This window comes from Rhinopithecus bieti, unplaced genomic scaffold (genome assembly GCF_001698545.2).
Source record: "Rhinopithecus bieti isolate Rb0 unplaced genomic scaffold, ASM169854v2 scaffold_8911, whole genome shotgun sequence".
NCBI classification, from domain to species: Eukaryota; Metazoa; Chordata; class Mammalia; order Primates; family Cercopithecidae; genus Rhinopithecus; species Rhinopithecus bieti.
In genome coordinates this window covers 733,902-755,144 of record NW_016806084.1, presented here as the reverse complement: position 1 = coordinate 755,144, position 21,243 = coordinate 733,902, and the positions used below count along the sequence as shown (strand labels likewise).

Here is a 21,243-nt window from a genome sequence, read left to right as displayed (position 1 = left end):
TCTCTTACAAACGAGTAATGTGGTAAGACTTGCTGTCCAATGAGGTGTCTTATTGAAATATCCCAGGCCATTTCACTTGTCACAGCTGTCGTTTCAGCCGCTTGCACTCACAGTGTATAGCTTTCATTACGAAAATAGAAATTTGTGTCCTAAGTGCTGTTACATTACTAATGCTAAATATTTAATTCCCTGGGGTTCCAATTATGGTTGAGCACTGGCAACACTGATTCTACTTTTTAATAACAACTGTAAAAGCAATTTGAGCATTTTTCAATTAATTAAATACATAGTGAACGAGTAACCTCTTGTCATTTTGCCCTCCAGGACCTGAGCTAATTGGTATAAAATAAAATGTTTTGAAAATTAACTGATATTCTGGTCTGCACACTGTTATACCATTAAATTACAGTTTGCAAAATGAAGTTTGTCTTCTAATAGTTACACTCAATAGAGTCTGCAGATGTGAGTAAGTACCTGCATTTTATGTACGTCACGGTGCCTCTAATTAGAGCTGAGTTGAAAGTCGAGTGTAGTTTCTCCAAACACCAATCAGTATCAATAATACTTTGCATTGTTCACAGATAAATGCAACATATTTCAACATAGGAAAGTTTCCCAGGTTTCATTACATGTTTTCACAATTTAGCTTAAATGTTTTGAAAGTTTGTTCACAGGAATTACTATTGTTAATTATATTCACATAGGAAAGTTCAAAAAAATTTTTATATTTTTTTTTCACAAAAGAAAATGACAAATCGGATGCCTGGGAAAGCCCTTCCTTTTCAAACACTTTGTGGCAGTTTCTCGTTTCACCATAGAACAATGTCATAAATAAGCTCTAAATTGGTGTTTCAGCTGAAAAGGATGAATTATAAAAGCAGATGCCATTTTACTCACATTTTAAAATAAACCTTTTTCTGAAGTACAATGAAATCTGATTAAAGAGACCATCTCCTTGTAGAAAAACGTCTCTGACAGGTGTTCTTCCAGCCCAGAGTCTTGATTGGCCATAATCTAAAATCCATGCTCAGAAAGCGAATGCCTTTTCAGCAGCTGTCTGCCTAACAGAGATGATCCCCTAAACAGGTTTCACTGAATTAGGAATCTCAGCAGAAGCATTAGGGCTCATGGAGTAAGACACAGAAAGTGAAATTAATCACGCTGGGAGAGAGAGAAAAAAATCATAGGGAAAATTTAATCACTTCCATACCCATCTTTAGGGTTAAAACTTTAATATTTCTAAGATTTTAGTAACATCTTTGAGAAACATATTTTTAATTATAGGACTAACTGGATAGTACCAGTCAGTTAAATAAATAAATCAGCCTAAATTTCTGATTAAAAAAAAAAACTTAACTGGGTAAAGAGAATATTTTAGAATTCTGAGGTTGAGTTGACTTTTCTGGAAGTAATCTCCAGTGAATCAGCAAATACACACACTACATATAAATGAAAATAAAAATAAAAATTTATTTAAGGTTTATTTAAATATTAACCTATCTGGAAGGTAATATCTTAATAGACCTTAAAAAACAACAGCTTAATATATCTTATAAAATAATTCTTAAAAGAATAAGCCATAGAATTTCTAAATGACATATTACATGCAGTTATACAAATTATTTTTGCCAAAGACCATTTTTTTTTTCAAGCCCAAAAAACGACTATATTTTAAAATCAAAAAGTCAAAACTGGCCAAGCATGGTGGCTCATGCCTCTAATCCCAGCACTTTAGGAGGCCGAGGCGGGTGGATCATGAGGTTGGGAGTTCAAAACCAGCCTGGCCAATGTAGTAAAACCTCATCTCCACTAAAAATACAAAAATTAGCCGGGCATAGTGGTGCACACCTGCAGTCCCAGCTACTTGGGAGGCTGAGGCAGGAGAATTGCTTGAACTGGGGAGGCAGAGGTTGCAGTGAGCCAAGATTGCACTACACTCTAGCCTGGGTGATAGAGCAAGACTCTATCTCAAAAAAAAAAAAAAAAAAAAAAAAAAAAAAAAAATCAAAATAAAGAAAACTTATGCTTTGAATACCAGTGGCACAGATATTTTTTATATTAAGAAATGGATCAGAATTTAACTGACTTCTAATATGTGGCCAAAACACAACTAAACAAAACAACACCCAGTTCTCTAAAAACATGAGACAGTCATAATTAAAGTCACTATATTTAGTATCAGGGTCCCCAGTTATTGCACCAAGCTAACCAGTTGGAGTTGGTCATCAAATCCCAGACAGTCTCCACCCATCTCCAGCTGCAGCAGCAGGATGACGACTAGCTGAAGATGATGAGACATTGACTCCCTCAGGATCACATGCCCATCAAGTTCCCCTCCTTGTGACCTGACACTCCATGTACTCACAGGGGTTGGCAGCCCCAATCTACACAGTCAGAACTAAGTCTCACCTATTATCCCACCAATACCAGTATATGAAGCCAGTGAGAAAACTCCACCAACCTTGGAGGCAGAGGATCCGAGCTCAAACTTGAGAGTGCGAACAGTGGTGTGATCTAGGATGGGTCACTTCACACCTCTGCACCCCTGATCTCCTGGTTCTGACATGGGGGACGATGTAATCTCTGCATTGGTCTCAAGGTCCAGTGAGAAAAGATGAAGCTGCTGCAGAAGTTGTAAAGCAGCATGGAAATGTAAGATACCCAAGGCTTCCAGGCTAATGCTTACCTGCCATTTAGCAAAGCATTTCTCATGTTACTGTGCAAAGTACCTAAAGTAAAAAACATATGCAGTGAATCCATAATAATGTGCCTAACAAAAAGAAAAAGGTTAGAATCATTGTGGACTCTGCAATTTTCACTAGAGATGCTGTTTTAGAATTACGGCTTTAGGCCGAGTGCAGTGGCTCATGCTTGTTAATCCCAGCACTTTGGGAGGCTGAGGCAGGCAGATCACTTGTGGTCAGGAGTTCAAGATCAGCCTGGCCAACATGGCGAAACCCTGTCTCTACTAAAAATACAAAACATAGCCAGGCATGGTGGTATGCGCCTGTAATCCCAGCTACTTGGGAAGCTGATGCATGAGAATCACTTGAATCTGGGAGATGGAGGTTGCAGTGAGCCGAGATCGCACCATTGTGCCCCAGCCTGGGTGACAGAGCGAGACTCTGTCTCCAAAAAATAAAAAGTAAAAAATAAAAAATTAAGGCTTTAGCTTTAGTCCCAATAAATTACAAGTCAAAAGAAGATATATTTAGAGTTTATTTTTAAAAAAGGGTGGGGGGAGCAATAGGATAAAGAAGAGAAGGGGAATTAACAGGATATTATCTCAATATAGGTGTCATTTAATAAACCATAAACTTAAAATGAGGCCTGTTTCAATTTTATTTTCTAAGGTGTATTCAGCTATTTCCCTTAGTTCCCAGACTCGAGGCCCGATGGCTCACCTATCCTGGTTAGAATCAGCCTCTGCAGAACTCTGTGAAGTGGAGAAGGATGTCAAATGAGGGGGTTAGAGCAGATGCCCCTCATTTTAACACCCAATTGGCTAAAATACACAGAGAACTGAGAAAAGACTGGCTTCCAAGTTAATATACAACTGTGGCATCTGGCCCATTAGTGGGCTCTGGAAGCCCTTTTTCATGCTGGCTATCTTCTAATAAGCTCCACTACCTGGTCTCCCAGTCCACAGAAGCATGAAAGCAGCACTTTGAAGGGCAGGGCAAGGCCTGCAGGTAGAGCCTACGAGAAATACAGCTGACAGCAATTGAAGAAACAGAAAGCTTCCAAGAAATGCTAATGAGAGCTAAACAGAAAATAAAAAACCAAAACAACTAAAACAAGACAAAAGGGCCGAGTCCTTTCATGAGAACAGTCCAATTCTTACTGATGACGATGAGTTATTACCAAAGTTAAATGAGACTTGTTATGCTTTCAAGATGAGAGGGGAAAGTATAATCCATTTTAGAAAGATTTCCATCACAAATAGTTAATGTTAATTCTTAAAACTGGGCTATCTTGAAAACCCATTCCCTGAGGGTTTCAGATTAGCATCATTTCACTGTAGTTAGATAGTTTTATGGTTAATGTACTGTGATATAAATAAATATAGCTTAGCCTAACTGTCTCCACTGAAAATATGTGTTCCATAAAACAAGTAAAATAGGTCAATAACCAACCCATAGTAAATAATTCAAGCATAAAAGTACATAACATTAGAATGAACTAAGATAAACTAGTCCTCTTCAAAATTGACAGTGTATTTATTCAAAATGGACTTTTAAAATGAAAAACTAAATATCTAAAGATAAATGGTGAGAAAAGAGGTATAAAATTATTAACTTACATGCACTACACTCCTATAAGAAGAGTCTATAGGAAAATAAATCAGTTTATGCATCCATGTGATGATGAAATCATATTCTATACCACTCTTATTCGGTTTTACAACATACAGTTATAGTAGGTGTTCAATAAATTGTTGAACGGAAATATAATTTACAAGGCATTCAGATGTCAGATAAAAAAGAGATGGGCGATAACAGGTATATCATCAATTTTTCTTGGGGGTATTTAGAGATGTGAAATATAAGGAAAGTGAAAGAGAGGAATTTGAAATTTTAGAGGAACTCAACCTGCTGAAAGCTATGATGCACTCATTGATTTTGACTGCATCTGGGAGCAAAAGATGCTGGGTGAATAGTATCTGGCTCTGGTTAGGTTTCAGAATAGGAGACTAATCTGAAGACATTCAAAATGGCACCAGGAGATCAGAAGGATGAAGTCAGAGTCCCAGCCTCACAGCTCCCCAGGCACTAGCTTCACTACTAGGCAGTCCCATTCAGCCAGGCTAACAAAAGATGTCCTGATTTGTGACTTTGAGGAAACAAGGTAGCAGGTGACCTCCATGGAGCTCCTTGGGGGCAGAGGTAGGTGACAAAAGGTTCCCTATATTGTTAGCAAGCTTCCTTCACCTCCTTGCCTGGTGCAGGTTATGTCAGAGTTTTAGTGATTCCATTGTTTTAGATTTTAGTTTACATGACTCTTCGGGCATTTTGCAGAGTATATCACCATAGAAGTGGGCATGTTTGCCTTTAATGTTTAATGTCTATGGGCATAATTTATGCATTACTATACTGTCCACCACTCTATTAACGCAAATGTGTTAGTAACCTTTGTGTTTTTCCCATAGGCTGTGAACTGTGGATAGCATAACCATATCAGGGACATGGGTATCCTCTCAGTCCCCAGCCTTACCCCAGTTTATTTAATTTATTTATTTATTTGGAGATGGAGTCTTGCTCTCTTGCCCAGTTTGGGCAAGATGCGCCCATTGGGCAATGGTGCGATCTTAGCTCACTGCAACCTCTGCCTCCCAGATTCAAGCAATTCTCCTGCCTCAGTCCCCCAGGTAGCTGGAATTTCACGTGCGTGACACCACACCAGGCTAATTTTTGTATTTTAATAGAGGCGGGGTTCTCCGTGTTGGCCAGACTGGTCTCAAACTCCCAAACTCAAGTGATCTGCCTGCCTTGGCCTCCCAAAATGCTGGGATTACAGATGTGAGCCACTGTGCCCAGCCTTATCCAAGTTTATGACCAGCTGAACTTTACTCTTCCAGTCCAAAATTCACACAGCCCACTGAAACATAGGGCACTCCTGACATTACCAAATTGCTTTATGGTGAGGTTTTAGAAGAACTTCATGTGTCTATCTCATAAAGACCTGAGTAAAAAATTTTACAAGCACTTACACAATGCTTAGAATGTGCACAGTGGCTCACTCCTGTAATCCAAGCACTTTGGGAGGTTGAGGTGGGCAGATTATCTGAGGTCAGGAGTTCGAGACCAGCCTGGCCAACATGGTGAAACGCTGTCTCTACTAAAAATACAAAAAATTAGCCAGGCGTGGTGGCTGATGCCTGTAATCCCAGCTACTCCAGAGGCTAAGGCAGGAAAATCGCTTAAACCCTGGGTATGGAGGTTGCAGTGAGCCGAGAACTTGCCACTGTAGTCTGCCTCAAAAAAAAAAAAAAAAAAAAAAAAAAGTGGCATACATCTTCCGCTCCACTAGTGAAGGACATTTCAGGGCTCTGCAATAAATTGGCAAGAGGGGGCAGATAATTCATTGTTTACGACATTTTGGGGGAGAACAGATCTGGGGATTTAGAAACCCCAAAGGCAATCCTAGTGAGGTCTTTGAAAGGCTGTTTAGAGACAGAGCAGAAGAAGGGGGATTCTTCTCTCTCCTTTAGAATAGGTGTCGGTCAGCTAAATCCAGTCTGCAGCCTGTTTTGTAAATGTCATTGGAACACTCTTGTACAAGTGTCATTGGAGCACAGTTACACCCTCTAGTCTATGGCTGCCTCTGCAATGCAGTGACAAAGTAACTGTGACAGAGATTGTCTGGGCCACAAAGCCAAAAATATTCACTCTATACCTCTTAATAGAAAAAGCTGGCCAATGCTTGCTTTAAAGTAACTCCCAGGCTGGACATGGTGGCTCATGCCTGTAATCCCAGCACTTTGGGAGGCCGAGGTGGATGGATCACTTGAGATCAGGAGTTTGAGACCAGCCTGGTCAACATGGCAAAACCCCATCTCTACTGAAAATATAAAAATTAGCCAGGCATGGTGGCTCGGGAGGGAGGCTGAGGCAGGAGAATCCCTTGAACCTGGGAGGTGGAGTTTACAGTGAGCTGAGATTGTGCCACTGCACTCCAGCCTGGGCAACAGAGCAAGACTCTGTCTCAAAAATCAATCAATCAATCAATCAATCAATCAATAAAATTAAGTCTCTCTACCTGAGAAGGACAGGAACCCCAGCAAATCTGTTTCTGTCCTAGAAAGCACCTTCCCCAACCCAGCTTTAAATAGCTTCTTCCCTGTTCGCCCCTCCCTACCCCCACCTCAGCCTTGAGACATCCAGATGCAGAGGTCTGTGTTATTTGGAGATCACAAAGGCCTAAAACACACCCCACTTGCCAGTTGTGAAACACCCAATGAAGACTCAGAACCATCAAGTCATTAGAGGAGTGGTTGAATTTGAAAGTTTCCTTTTCAGCTCCACATTCCCTTTTCAGTGAAAGGGCAAAAAAAAGGGGATCTTTTCTCTCCTTTAGAACAGGGCTTGGCAAACTAAATCTAGCCTACAGCCTGTTTTTGTAAATGCTACTGGAGCACTTGTTTATGGCTGCCTTTGCGTTGCAATGACAAAGTAGTTGCCACCTTGATGGCTCAACATTGATTGAACACCTGGTTCCTGCCCATGCATTTGACCTCAAGTGCAGGGAAGCCTCAAAGAGGAGGATGTGAAAGGGTGTGTGGATTTCATCAGAATAGGATGAGACGAGGGAAGACCCTCCAAACGGAAGAGGTAGCAGACCCACAGGCATGGAGGGGGTCATGTATGTCACGGTCTACCCTAAGAAATGCAGCTGCTGGGAGAGAAGGGTGTATAGGCTGAAGAGATGGGAAACAAGGCTGGAATAGTCTGCCAGTCAGGCAGCGAAAGACCTTGTGAATGGCACTGTTGAGAAGTGGAGGGCAGGAGGATGTTTCTGTTTAATTTTAATTTTTATTGTGATTTTACTTTAAGTTCCAGGATATAAATGCAGAACATGCAGGTTTGTTACATAGGTATATGTGTGCCATGGTGGTTTGCTGCACGTATCAACCCATCATCTAGGTTTTAAGCCCCACATGCATTAGCAATTTGTCCTAACACTCTCCCTCCCCTTGCGCCTCATCCCCCAACAGGCTCTGGTGTGTGATGTTCCTCTCCCTGTGACAATGTGTTCGCATTGTTCACCTCCCACTTATGAGAACATGTGGTGTTTGGTTTTCTGTTCCCGTGTTAGTTTGCTGAGGACGATGGCTTCCAGATTCATCCATGTATGTCCCTGCAAAGGACGATTTCATTCCTTTTTGTGACTGCATAGTATTCATTCCATGGTGTATATGTACCACATTTTCTTTATCTAGTCTACCATTGATGGGCATTTGGGTTGGTTCCATGTCTTTGCTGTTGTAAATAGTGCTGCAGTAAACATACTGCATGTGTGCATGTGTCTTGATAGTAGAATGATATATAATCCTTTGGGTATATACCCAGTAATGGGATTGTTGGGTCAATGATATTTCTGGTTCTAGATGCTTGAGGAATCACCACGCTGTCTTCTACAATGGTTGAGCTTATTTACATTCCCACCAACAGTGTAAAAGTGTTCCTATTTCTCCACAGCCTCATCAGCATCTATTGTTTCTTGACTTTTTAATTGCCATTCTGACTGGCAGTGTGGTTTTGATTTGCATTTCTCTAATGGTCAATGATGTTGAGCTTTCTTTCATATGTTTATTGGCTGCATAAATGTCTTCTTTTGAGAATGTTTTTTCATATCCTTTGCCCACTTTTTGATGGGATTGTTTGGTTTTTTTTTTCTTGTAAATTCATTTAAGTGCAGGAGGATGTTTCTAAAGGATTTAAACAGCAGGGCACGGTGGCTCACACCTGTAATCCCAACATTTTGGGAGGCCAAGACAGGCAGAACACTTGAGGTCAGGAGTTTGAAATCAGTGTGACCAACATGGTGAAACCTCGTCTCTATCAAAAATACAAAAATTAGCCAGGCGTGGTAGTGCGCTCCTGTAATTCCAGCTACTTGGGAGGCTGAGGCAAGAGAATCGCTTGAATCCAGGAGGTGGAGGTTGCAGTGAACTGAGTTTGCGCCACTGCACTCCAGCCTTGGGGACACAGTGAGACTCTGTCTCAAAAAAATAAAATCCTGAAAAAGCATTTAAGCAAGGGCACAATGTGATCAGATCTCACTTTAGGAAGATGACTCTAACAGCAGGGGTAAGGTAGGTGGGGTACAGGAAATCTGTGCCCTTTCCTAGGCTGCTGGACCCTCCCCACCACATCTCCTCTGAAAACCACTTCCCTGTGCACCCCAGAGAATTCAACCTTTTCCCCCAGGATTTATGGGCACCTTCTAGACAACAGCAAAAACAGTATCGTTCTCACCCCAAATCATCATTTTCTGGACTGCCTCCCAGTCCCATGCTTCTCCTTCTATCAGCTGTTATTGTTGTTTTGTTTCTAATTTCCAATCTGCTAGAAAGGTAATTCTATGAAATACAAAATGGTACACTCAGGTACCGTGGCAATGTCAAATGCTATACAGGTCTCTAAATGCTTTCCCTCATTTTCTGCATTTGTCTTGCCACAGGCTGATCAAAAATGTTTGTGGAAGTTCAGTTTCCAGTTTGGCATTTAAAGCACTTGGAAGCTGCCCCTTCATCATAACAGGTGGAAAGCTGAGCAAACTGAAAACTCAGCAACCTGACTTGGGTCTGCAAGAGTGAGATCACAGAGCAAACTGCTGCTTCTGAAACTGGAGAGACAGACAGGTAGATATAGAAAATGACTTATCAGAGCAGAGACCTGTGGGGACCAAAACCTGGCAGGAAAACCTGAATTATAATTGACCAATTGCCAGAGACTGGTTGTGTACAAATCTGACAGTTAACCCCCACCCCAACCCCAGTCATGGGGAGGTAGGGGCCATTTTGTGAGGTTTACTTCTTAGAGCTCTACTGGGTTATTACAGTGAATATCAGAGAAAACTTCCCCTCATGCTTCTAGCGGGATGGGAGGGGGAAAGAAACCACTTGAAATACAATACAGCACTCTCTTCCATTGTGTTCTTTTTTTATATATATTTTTATTTTCTTCGAGATGGAGCCTCACTCTATCACCCAGGCTGGAGTGCAGTGGTATGATCTCAGTTCACTGCAACCTCCGCCTCCCGAGTTCAAGTGATTCTCCTGCCTCAAACTCATCATGCCTGGATAATTTTTGTATTTTTAGTAGAGACAGAGTTTTGCCGTGTTGGCCAGGTGGGTCTTACATTCCTCACCTCAAGTTATCCAGCTGCCTCGGCCTCCCAAAGTGCTGGGATTACAGGTGTGAGCCACTGTGTCTGGCCCCCATCTGTTCTTTCTTTCTTTTCTTTTTTTTTTTTTTGAGGTGGAGTCTTGCTCTGTTGCCTAAGCTAGAGTGCATTGGTGTGATCTTGGCTCACTGCAACCTCTGCCTCCTGGTTTCGAGTGATTCTCCTGCCTCAGCCTCCCGAGTAGCTGGGATTACAGGCATCCGCCACCACACCCAGTTAATTTTTATATTTTTAGTAGAGACAGAGTTTCACCATCTTGGACAGGCTGGTCTTGAACTCCTGACTTCCCGATCCACCAACCTCAGCTTCCCAAAGTGCTGGGATTACAGGTGTGAGCCACTGTACTCGTCCCTCATCTGTCCTTAACAAGATCTGCTATTTGACTATAGCCTAACTTGATGGGGTTTTATCAGAGCCCAGGTGTCATGGGGGAAGTGAAATACTCAATTTCAGCCCCCTCTATACTTCCATGTGGTAGAAGACGAATACCCTACTCCAGCCCTCTCCAGCCATCCTGTCCCTCCTAAGCAGGGGAAACTGAGAAACGCATGTGAAGTTCATAGTCCAGAGGCATCAATTCACTAAAAGACGAAGACCTAATCACAGGACTATAGAATGTTTCCCCTCTCCCCACACCTACCGTGAGATTACTAAAGGCCTATTTACGACAAGTCTTTTTGCCCAGTACATCATGCCCAGCTATCAGGAAAAAAATTACAAGGCATACTGAAGGGCAAAAAACACAGTTTGAAGACACAGAACTAGCATCAGAACCAGATCGAAACAGCAAGGATGTTGGAATTACCAGAATGGGAATAAAACAACTATTTAAACAACTTTTTTTTTTAGACTGAACTGTGTCTCTAAGTGATGTTTATTACCCTGTCTTTCCCAAGATCAAACATATTGCTAATGGTTAATTTCAGAAAAGTAAATTGAGCAGTGCCTGAAATTGAACAAGTGATGCTACAGTTCAAGTCAAAATCAAAGTCAGACTTTGTTAAACTGAATTCAAGTATTAGGTTGGGGCAAAAGTAATTGTGGTTTTTTCCATTCCTTTTTTTTTTTAATTACTATTTTTATTTTAAGTTCCAGTACATGTGCAGGATGTGCAGGTTTGTTACTTGGGCAAATGTGTGCCATAGTGGTTTGCTGCATCTATCAACCCATCACCTAGGTATTAAGCCCAGCATGCATTAGCTATTTTTCCTAATGGTCTCCCTTCCCTCACCCTATGCACCAACAGGCCCCAGTGTGTGTTGCTCCCCTCCCCGTGTCCATGTAAAACAACTATAATTGTTGTAGTTGAAATGTTTTTGTCCACTCTAAAACTCTTGTATTGAAAACTTAATCCTCGATGCAATGATACTGATAGGTGGGCCTAATGGAAGGTTTTTAGGTCATGAGGGCCCTGCCCTTATGAATGGATTAATGCGAGTATCAAAAAGGTTTGCAAGAGTAGGGTCTCTCTTTTTCACTCTTCTGGTATGTGAGAATACAACTTTCATTCTCACTTGTTCTTCTGCCTTCTGCCATGGGAGGACACAGCAAGAAGGCACCAGACACCGGATACTAACAACTTGATCTTGGACTTCTCAACCTCCAGAGTTGTGAGAAATAAATTTCGGTTCTGTATAAATTATCTCATCTATGGTATTCTGTTATAGCAGCACAAATGAACCAAACAATGATAAAGATACTAATGACTCTAAGGAATAAAGTAGAGGGCATGCGAGGACAGATGGGAAATATAAGCTGAGACATGGAAATTCAAAAAAAGAATTTAAAAAACTAAAGATAAAAAAACAATGTTAAGAGAAATGAAGAATACTTTTGATGGGCTAATTAGTAGACTGAGGCAAGAATCTCTGAGCTTGGCAATATCTCAGTAGAAACTACCAAGACTAAAAAGTAAAGAGAAAAGTAACTGAAAAGGAAAAAGAGAACAGAAGATCCAAGAACTATGGGACAACTACAAAAGGTGTAATCAGATGTGATGAGAATACTAAAAGGAGCATAAACAGCGAAAGGGCACATAAAAAATACTTGAAGTCATAATGACTGGGAATTTCCCCCCACTTAATGTTATACACCAAACCACAGATCCAAGAAGCTCAGAGAACATCAAGCAGGATTGATGCAAAAACAAACAAACAAACAAACAAACAAACAAAAAACTACTCCTAAGCATATCATATTAAAACTATAGAAAATCAAAGATAAAGAAACAATTTTGAAGGAAGTCAGATGAAAAAACACCTTACCTATAGAGTTCATTACATCTGAACTTCTCCTCAGAAACCATGCAAACAAGAAGAGAGTAGTCTGAAATACTGAAAGTGTTGAGAGAAAAACAAAACAAAACAAAATCATCAACCTAGAATTCTATGCCCTGTAAAATTATCCTTTAAAATAAAGGAGAAATAAAGACTTTCTCAGACAAAATTGAGGGAAAGGGTTGTAAATAGATCTGCCTTGCAAGAAATGTTTAAAAAGATTATTTAGAGAGAAGAAAACATATATAGGCCAGAAACTTGGATCTACATCAAGAAAAAAAGATCATCAGAGAAGGAATAAATTAAGAAAAAATAAAATTTTATTTTCTTATTTTCATTGATCCAACAGATAATGTTTTATTCAAAATAATACTAGCGACAACAGCATTTGATTATATATACATAAATATGTTTATGTATAAGTAAAATGAATGACAACAATGTGATATTAGGCATAGGAAGGAGGAATTAGAATTATTTTATTATGAAAAGGTAATCATGTTACCTATGAAGCAGTATCATATTATTTGAAAGAAGACTTGGATTGGCTGTAAATGCATATGACAAACTCTAGAGCAACCACTGAAAAAAGTAAAAAAGAGGAAATATAACTCATACGTTAAGAAAGGACAGAAATATTGTTAAATGCTTAATTAAAACTATAAAAGGCAGAAAAGGAGAAGACAAAAATAGAAACAAAGAACAAGAATAACAAATATACAATAGGAACAACCATGATATATGTTAATCCAGCTATATAAATAATCATTTTAAATGTCAGGGGTCTAAATGTACCATTGAAAAGAGGTTGTGTATGAGCCTGACAACAGAGTGTCAAAAACATATGAGGCAAAACCTGATAGAACTGCAAGGAGAAGTAGATGAATCCACTATTAGGGTTGGAGACCTTAACACTTCTTTATCAGAAATGGATAGATTCAGCCGGCAGGAAATCAGTAAGGACAAAGTCGAACTCAAGAAAACCATCAATCAACTTGATATAATACATCTATAGACTATTTCATCCAATAGCAGCAGACTACACATTCTTCACAAACTCACATGGAACATTCACCAAGATAGAACATATTCTGGGACATAAAAAACACCTTAACAAATTTAAAAGAGTACAAATCATACAATATATGCTCTCAAAACACAATGGAATTAAACTAGAAATTAACAGAAAGATTAACTGCAAAATCCCCAAATAATCTGGAGATTAAATAATACATTTCTAGATAACACAGTAGTCAAATAAGAAATCTCAAGAGAAATTTCAAAATATTTAAAAATAAATAAAACTGAAACTGCAGTTTATTACAGGTTACAGAAAAACTAGTGCTTAAAGGAAAATTTATAGCATTGAATGCATATGTTAGAAAAGAAAAAATAATCTAAAATCAACAACCTAAATTTCTACCTTAGGAAACTAGAAAAAGAAGAAAAAAAAAAAGAAATCCAAAGTAAGCAGAAGAAAAAAAATAAAACAAAAAGTGGTACAAATTATAGCAAGGTAGCCTGCTATATACAAGGTTCATATGCAAAAGTCAATAGCTTTACCATATACTAGCAAGAAACAAGTGTAATTTGAAAATGAAAACACAGTACCATTTACATTAGCACTACTACAAATAAAATAATTTTAAATATAATGAAATATGTGCAAGGTCTATAGGAAGAAAACTATACAATTGATGAAAGAAATCACAGAACTACATAAATGAAGAGATATTCCATGTTCATGGATAGAAGGACTCAATGTGGTTAAGATGTCTGTTCTTCCCATCTTCTTCTAGAAATTCAACACAATCTCAATCAAAATCCCATCAAGTTATTTTGTGGGTATCACCAAACTGATTCTAAATTTTATATGGATAGGCAAACGACCCAGAATAGCCAACAGATATGATATGATATGAAATGATAAACAAGAATAAAGTTGAAGTTCTGACAATACCAACTTCAAGACTTGCTTTAAAGGTATGGTTATAAAGATAGTGTGATATTGGTGAAAGAGTAAACAAATAGATTGATGGAATAAAATAGAAGCCCAAAAATAGACTCACAAAAATATAGTCAACTGATCATAGACAAAGAAGCAAAGGCAATACAATGGAGGAAAGACAGTCTTTTCAACAAATGATGCTAGAACAACTGGACATCTGCATTCAAAAAAAAAAAAAATGAATCTAGACACAGACTTTAAACTCTTCACAAAAATTTACTCAATTAGATCGCAAAACTAAATGTAAAACACAAAACAATAAAATTCCTAGAAGATAACATAGGAGAAAAATCTAGATGACCTTGGGTTTGGTGCTGACTTTTTACACACAACACCAAAGGCATGATCCATGAAAGAAAGAACTGATAAGCTAAACTTTATTAAAATTAGAAATTTCTGCTTTGTGAAAGACACTGTTAAGAGAATAAAAAGACAAGCCAGGGACTGAGAGAAAATATTTGGAAAAGATATATCTGATAAAGGACTTTGTGTATACAAAATACACAAAGAACGCTTAAACTTAAAAATAAGAAAACAAGCAACCTGATTTTAAAAATGGGCCAAGTTGTGTATGGTGGCTCATGCTTGTAATCCCAGCAGTTTGGGAGGCTGAGGCAGGAGGATTACTTGAAGTCAGGTGTTCGAGACCAGCCTGGGAACATGGGGAAACCCCATCTCTACAAACAAATTTAAAAAATTTGACCAGGCATGGTGGTGTGTGCCTATGGTCCTAGCTACTCTGGAGGCTGAGGAAACGGGTTGCCTGAGCCTGGGAGGTAGAGGCTGTAGTAAGCAGTGACTGTACCACTGCACTTTTAGCTTTGGTGACAGAGTGAGACCCTGTCTCAAAAAAAAGGGGGGATGCTAAATGCCTTAACAGACATCTCACCAAAGAAGACATATAGATAGAAAATCATCCCACAAATATATGGTCAACTGATCTTTGACAAGGTTGCCAAGTATACGCAATAGGGAAAAGGCAGTGTCTTCAACAAATGTACTGGGAAAACTGAATATCCACACGCAATAGAATGAAACTGGACCCTTATACCATAAACAAAAATTAATTGAAATTGATTAAAGACTTAAATATAAGACCTAAAAATGTAAAACTCCTAGAAGAAAACATAGCAGAAAAGTATCAAGACATTAGTCTTGGCAATGACTTCATGGATATAACACCAAAAGCACAGGCAGCAAAAGCAAAAATAGACAAGTGGGAGTCCATCAACCCAAGAAGTTTTTCCACAGCAAAGGAGACAATCAAAAGAGTAAAAAAGCAACCAAAGGAATGGGAGGGAATATTTGCAAACCAGATGTCAGATAAGAAGTTAATTTCAGAAATTAAAGATTTCTTACTTAACTTCAGAAATTAAATTATCCAGGTGTGGTGGCACGCACCTGTGGTCCCAGCTACTCAGGAGGCTGAGGCAGAGGATTGCTTGAGTCTGGAAAGTAGAGGCTGCAGTAACCAGTGATCACACCACTGCACTCCAGCTTTGGTGACAGAGTGAGACCCTCTCTCAAAAAAAAAAAAAGAAAAGAAAAGAAAAAAAAAAAGGGGGCTAAATGCCTTAACAGACATCTCACCAAAGAAGATGGATGGAAAATCATCCCACACGTATATGGTCAATTTTTTTTTCTGAAACAGTCATGCTCTGTTGCCTAGACTGGAGTGCAGTGTCATGAACTCAGTGCACTGCAACCTCCGCCTCCCAGGTTCAAGCAATTCTTCTGCCTCAGCCTCTTCAGTAGCTGGGACCACAGGCGTGCAGCACCACACTCAGCTAATTTTTTTGTATTTTTAGTAGAGATGGGGTTTCACCATTTTGGTCAAGCTGGTCTTGAACTCCTGACCTCAAGTGATCCTCCCACCTCAGCCTCCCAAATTGCTGGGATTACAGGCATGAGCCACCATGCCCAGCCTATATGGTAATACTTAATTTCAGAAATTAAATAAACTCCTGTAACTCAATAGCAAAAACACTAATAATCCAACTTAAAATGGGTAGACATTTCTTCAAAGAAGACAAAATGGCCAACATGTATATGAAAATTGAAAATACTCAACATCACACTAATCATCAGAGAAGTGCAAGCCAAAACCATGAGATACTACCTCACACCTGTTTAGATAATGGCTATTATCAGAAAAAAAATAAAAAGCATGTTGGTAAGAATGTGGATAAATGGGAAGCCTTGTACTATTGATGGGAATGCAAAATGATGCAGTCACTATGGAAAACATTATAAAAATTCCGCAGAAAATTAAAAATAAAAATATTATATGATGCAGCAATCCAATCCAAAACCATTGAAATCAGGATCTCCAACAGATATTAGCACTCCAATGCTCATTGCAGCACTATTCACAGTAGTCAAGATGTGGCAACAACCTGATGTCCTTTGGCAGATGGATGGATTTTTTAAAAGGTGGCATATACATACAGTGGGATATTATTTATCCTGCAAAAAGAAGGACATTCTGACACATGCTGCAACATGGATGACCCTTGAGGACATTATGCTAAGTGAAATAAGCCAGCCACGGAAAGACAAATACTACATGACTCCACTTATATGAGGTACCCAGAATAGTAAACTCATCAAATCAGAGAGCAGAATTATGCTTGCCAGGGAATCGGGATGGGGGAATGGGAAGCTGCTAATCATCACACAAAAAGAAAGTCTCAATTATGCAAGATGTGGATCTAGAGATCTGATGTACAGCATTGTCTCTATAGTTAACAACAGAGTGTACAATAACTACATTGTACACTTAAACATTTGTCAAGAGGTTAGATCTTATATTAAGTATTTCTTATCAAAATTAATTCTTCAAAAAAGAAGAACTACAAATGGCAAATAGGCATATAATGCTCTCCATTACATGTCTTTAGGGAAATGCAAATAAAAATGAGAGGCCACTACACACTTATTAAAATAGCCAAAAGCCAGAACACTGACAACACCAAATGCTGACAAGGATGTGGAGAAACATTAACTCTCATTCACTGCTGCTGGAAATGCAAAATGGTCCAGTCACTATGAAAGTATGGCAGCTTCTAACAAACCTAAGCATAATTTTAACGTTTGACCTAGCAGTCACTTTCTTCGGTATTTACCCAAAGGAGGTGAAAATTTATGTCAACACAAGAACCTGCACACAGATGTTTACAATAGCTTCATTCATAATTGCCAGAACATCGAGGCAACCATGTTCTTTAGTAGGTGAATGGATAAAAAACTGTGGTATATCCAGATGATGGAATACTATTCAGTGCTAAAAAGAAATGAGTTATGAAGTCATGAAAAGCTATGCAGGTAACAAATACATATTACTAAGTGAAAGAAGCCAGTGTTAAAAGGCTACATACTACATGATTCCAATTATATGCAATTCTTGGAAAGGCAAAACTATGGATATACTGAAAAGATCAGTTGTTGCCAGGGGTTAGGGAGAGGGAGGCATGAACAGGCAGAACACAGAAGATTTTAGGGAGGTGAACTGATTCTATATGATACTATAGTGGTAGAAACATGTCATTATACCTTTGTCCAAACCCATAGAACGTACAACGCGAAGAGTGAACCCTAATGTAGACTACAGACTTTGGGTGATAACGATGTGTTAATGTAGGTTCAGCAATTGTAACAAATGCACCATTCTGGTGTGGGATGTCAATGAGAGAAGCTGTGCATGTGTAGGGGTAGCAGGCATGTGGGAAACTTCTGTACTTTCTGTTCAATTTTACCATGAACCAAAACTGCTCTAAAATTAAGCCTATTTTTTTTTTTTTTTTTTTTAAATATATGCGGGCTGTCAGTCCATGGAGCACACTTGGAGTGGCACTGTGGACTGTGGCCTTTCTAGGGGTGGAGACGATTCTTCAACCCTGGGTCCCCAGCCCTTTGTTCAAGTATCTCTGATGGTGGAACAGATCCAGGTGTGAGCTTTGAGGGGGCTAGAGGGCAGAATTGACCTAATCTGATGGGGAGGAACACGAACTGATTGGGTAACTGGGGAAAGAGTGATGCCATGACCCAAGACATGATAAGGAGGAGGGTATGGAGAGAGACAGGCTTGGGGAAGAGGAGCCAGATGAGGAGCAATGAGGAGCTGTCCCAGTAGACAACTGAGCTCCCCATATCCAGGCTTGGGCCAAGGAAAGCACTGAGGTGGAAGGTGGAGCTCCAGAGAGCAGCTACCTTTGAGGGATACACAAATGAGGTGGCCAGCAAAAGCAACACAGGCAGGGGCCAAGGAGGAACCAAGCAATGAGGGACACTGTTCGCTGGACAGAGAGAACAAGAAGGATGAGGACTGAAAACCATCAGATTTGGCAACTAGGCCTTCTAAGAAAACTAAGAAAACCAGGCTGGGCGTGGTGGCCCACACCAATAATCTTAGCACCCTGGGAGGCCAAGGCAGGCTGATCACTTGAGGTCAGGAGTTCGACACCAGCCTGACCAACATGGCAAAACCCCATCTCTACTAAAAATATCAAAATTAGCAGGACGTGGTGGTGGGTGCCTATAATCCCAGCTACTTGGGAAGCTGAGGCAGGAGAATTGCTTGAACCCAGGAGGCGGAGGTTAAAGTGAGCTGAGATCATGCCACTGCATTCCAGCCTGGGTGAGAGAGTGAGGCTCTGTCTCAAAAAAAAAAAAAAAAAGACAGACAAAGAAAGAAAGAGAGAGAGAGAGAGAGAGAGAGAGAGAGAAAGAGAGAGAGAGAGAGAGAAAGAAAGAAAGAAAGAAAGAAAGAAAGAAAGAAAGAAAGAAAGAAAGAAAGAAAAGAAAGAAAGAAAGAAAGAAAGAAAGAAAGAAGGAAGGAAAGAAAGAAAGAAAGGGGGAAAGAAAACCAGATGGCATGGGGCTGCATGAGAAATGAGAGCGGGAAAGCCAACAGAAAGACACCTTTCTATCGAGTTTTTTCTAAAAGCTCAGTTAAGGATGCAAATGCTCCCAGTGGAGCACAGAAAGAGAGTAGGTCTAGAAGGATGTTTTAGAATGGAAGTAAGTAAGGAAAAGAAATTAAGTGAAGAGGGAGAATTTTAAGATATAGAAAGAGGTAAGATACCAGAGGAAAACGGAAAAGAGAAAGCAAGTGATTAGCTAGATAGTAGAAAAGCTATCATTCAGGGAGGCCGAGGCAGGTGGATCACATGAGGTCAGGAGTTCAAGACCAGCCTGACCAACATGGTGAAACCCCATCCCTACTAAAAATACAAAATTAGCCAGGCATGGTGGCACATGCCTGTCATCACAGCTACTTGGGAGGCTGAGGCAGGAGAATTGCTTGAACCCAGGAGGCGGAGGTTGCAGTGAGCATAGATCATGCCATTGCACTCCAACCTGGGCAACAAAAGCGAGACTCTGTCTCAAAAAAATAAAAAATTAGAAAAAAAAATTACAGAAATAACGTAATTGTGCTTTGCTGAAAAAATTATCCCATTTGGTTTTACAATTAAGTCTGCATTACTTCAGCTTCTCAGTGGGTTTCAAGGTTTTCAAAATGAAAATGTCAAGGAAGTACCAGTTTCCAACTTCCTTCTAAAACCTGTCTATTCAATCTCTATTTTTTGTGTGTGCTCATCTTTTTGAGCAAATAAGGGATAACCCCTCATTTCTTAGCCACTCAGGAATAAACAGGAGCTACAATCCATATCTGGTCCTGTTTCTGCTCTGAGGAACAATTCCACCAGCCCCAACACAACAGGCAAAAAATCAAGGCAGTACTGAATCTTTCTTTCCTTTTTCCACCTCTGAATACGGCAGTGGCTTCTGGAGGTATACATGCTCACTCTTGCAGGATTTAAGAGTTGTAAGTCGTCCTCACAATGTATGTTAATTATATTAAGCAGATGCAGACAGGAAGATCATATCAGGGTTTATAATCCACAGTGGGGTTATAAACTCTGTGAAGGAAGGACTATGGCTACCGTGGTCTCCACTTACGGCCAACGCTGTCCCAGTACCCAGTACCTAGTAGGTGCTGAATGAGTATAGTCATGTGCCACATAGCAACATTTTGGTCAATAGTGAACTGCATATGTGATCCCACAAGATTATAATACCATATTTTTACTGTACCTTTTCTATATTTAGACCTGTTTGCGTTACAACTGCCTACAGTATTCAGTACAGTAAGACACTGTACGGCTGTGTCGGCTAGGAGTGATAGGTTACAGCATACATTCGAGGTGTGTAGTAGGCTATGCCATCCAGGTGTGTAAGTGCACTCTATGATGTTCATGCAACAATGAAATCACCTATCAAAGCACTTCTCGGAACTATCCCCATTGTGAAGCAGTGCATGACTGTATTTGTAGAATGTCTATTTGAAGTAATAAGACACAGGTAACATTACATGAAAACCTGAAGATACTAATCATTTGAGCATATGTTGTAACCAAACTCATCAAATTTCTAAAAACAAAAATATTCTTAAATGCTTTTGTCCCTGAAATGTTTCACTCCTCTCCATCTACTAATTACTATGCACAATAGAAATTTACTACATTTAATTCACTGAAATGCTTACGGGACAACTAGAGCTAGGAACATTCTTTCTCTTTCCTTCTTTCCTATACTCCCAAACCCCATCTTTTTCAAAACATTGCCCAATAATATTGAACAGTTTGCCTCACAACTGGCTTTACACAGGACCATGACAGTTGTGTTACACAAAACAAAACAAAAAATAAATAAAATAATGAAAGGAGACACATTTCTTGAGAAATTTGCTCTTTAAGAGGAAAAAAGATGCAACAATATAAAAGAATAGATTCCAAACACTTAGGTATTTCAGTCGCGCCTCAAAACCAACTGCTGGACCCACACTGACATGGATCTTTTTCCCTCTAGACCTAATTCTCCTGGGTCCCAACTCAAAACATCCCCATCCCACCACAACCTAATTGTTTAAGCACTCTAGATGCCATTGATACGCTTTTCCTCTGCCCTCACATGGAATCAGTCATCAAGTCCATTTATTTCTAGCATCTGAGCATCTCCCATCAATTCACAGATCTCTCTCCTTCCCCT

The 21,243-nt window shown here is 39.6% G+C and overlaps 1 long non-coding RNA gene across 1 annotated transcript; it reads right to left on the bottom strand.

The window, feature by feature from the left end:
* Window positions 1-890: 890 nt before the first annotated feature.
* LOC108531275 (uncharacterized) lies at window positions 891-20,423 on the bottom strand. The gene is made up of 3 exons (XR_001886118.1): window positions 20,290-20,423; window positions 2,462-2,729; window positions 891-1,161 (listed from the first exon to the last, which is right to left on the bottom strand). It is a non-coding gene; the product is annotated as an uncharacterized LOC108531275 (long non-coding RNA).
* Between the last annotated feature and the right edge of the window lie 820 nt (window positions 20,424-21,243).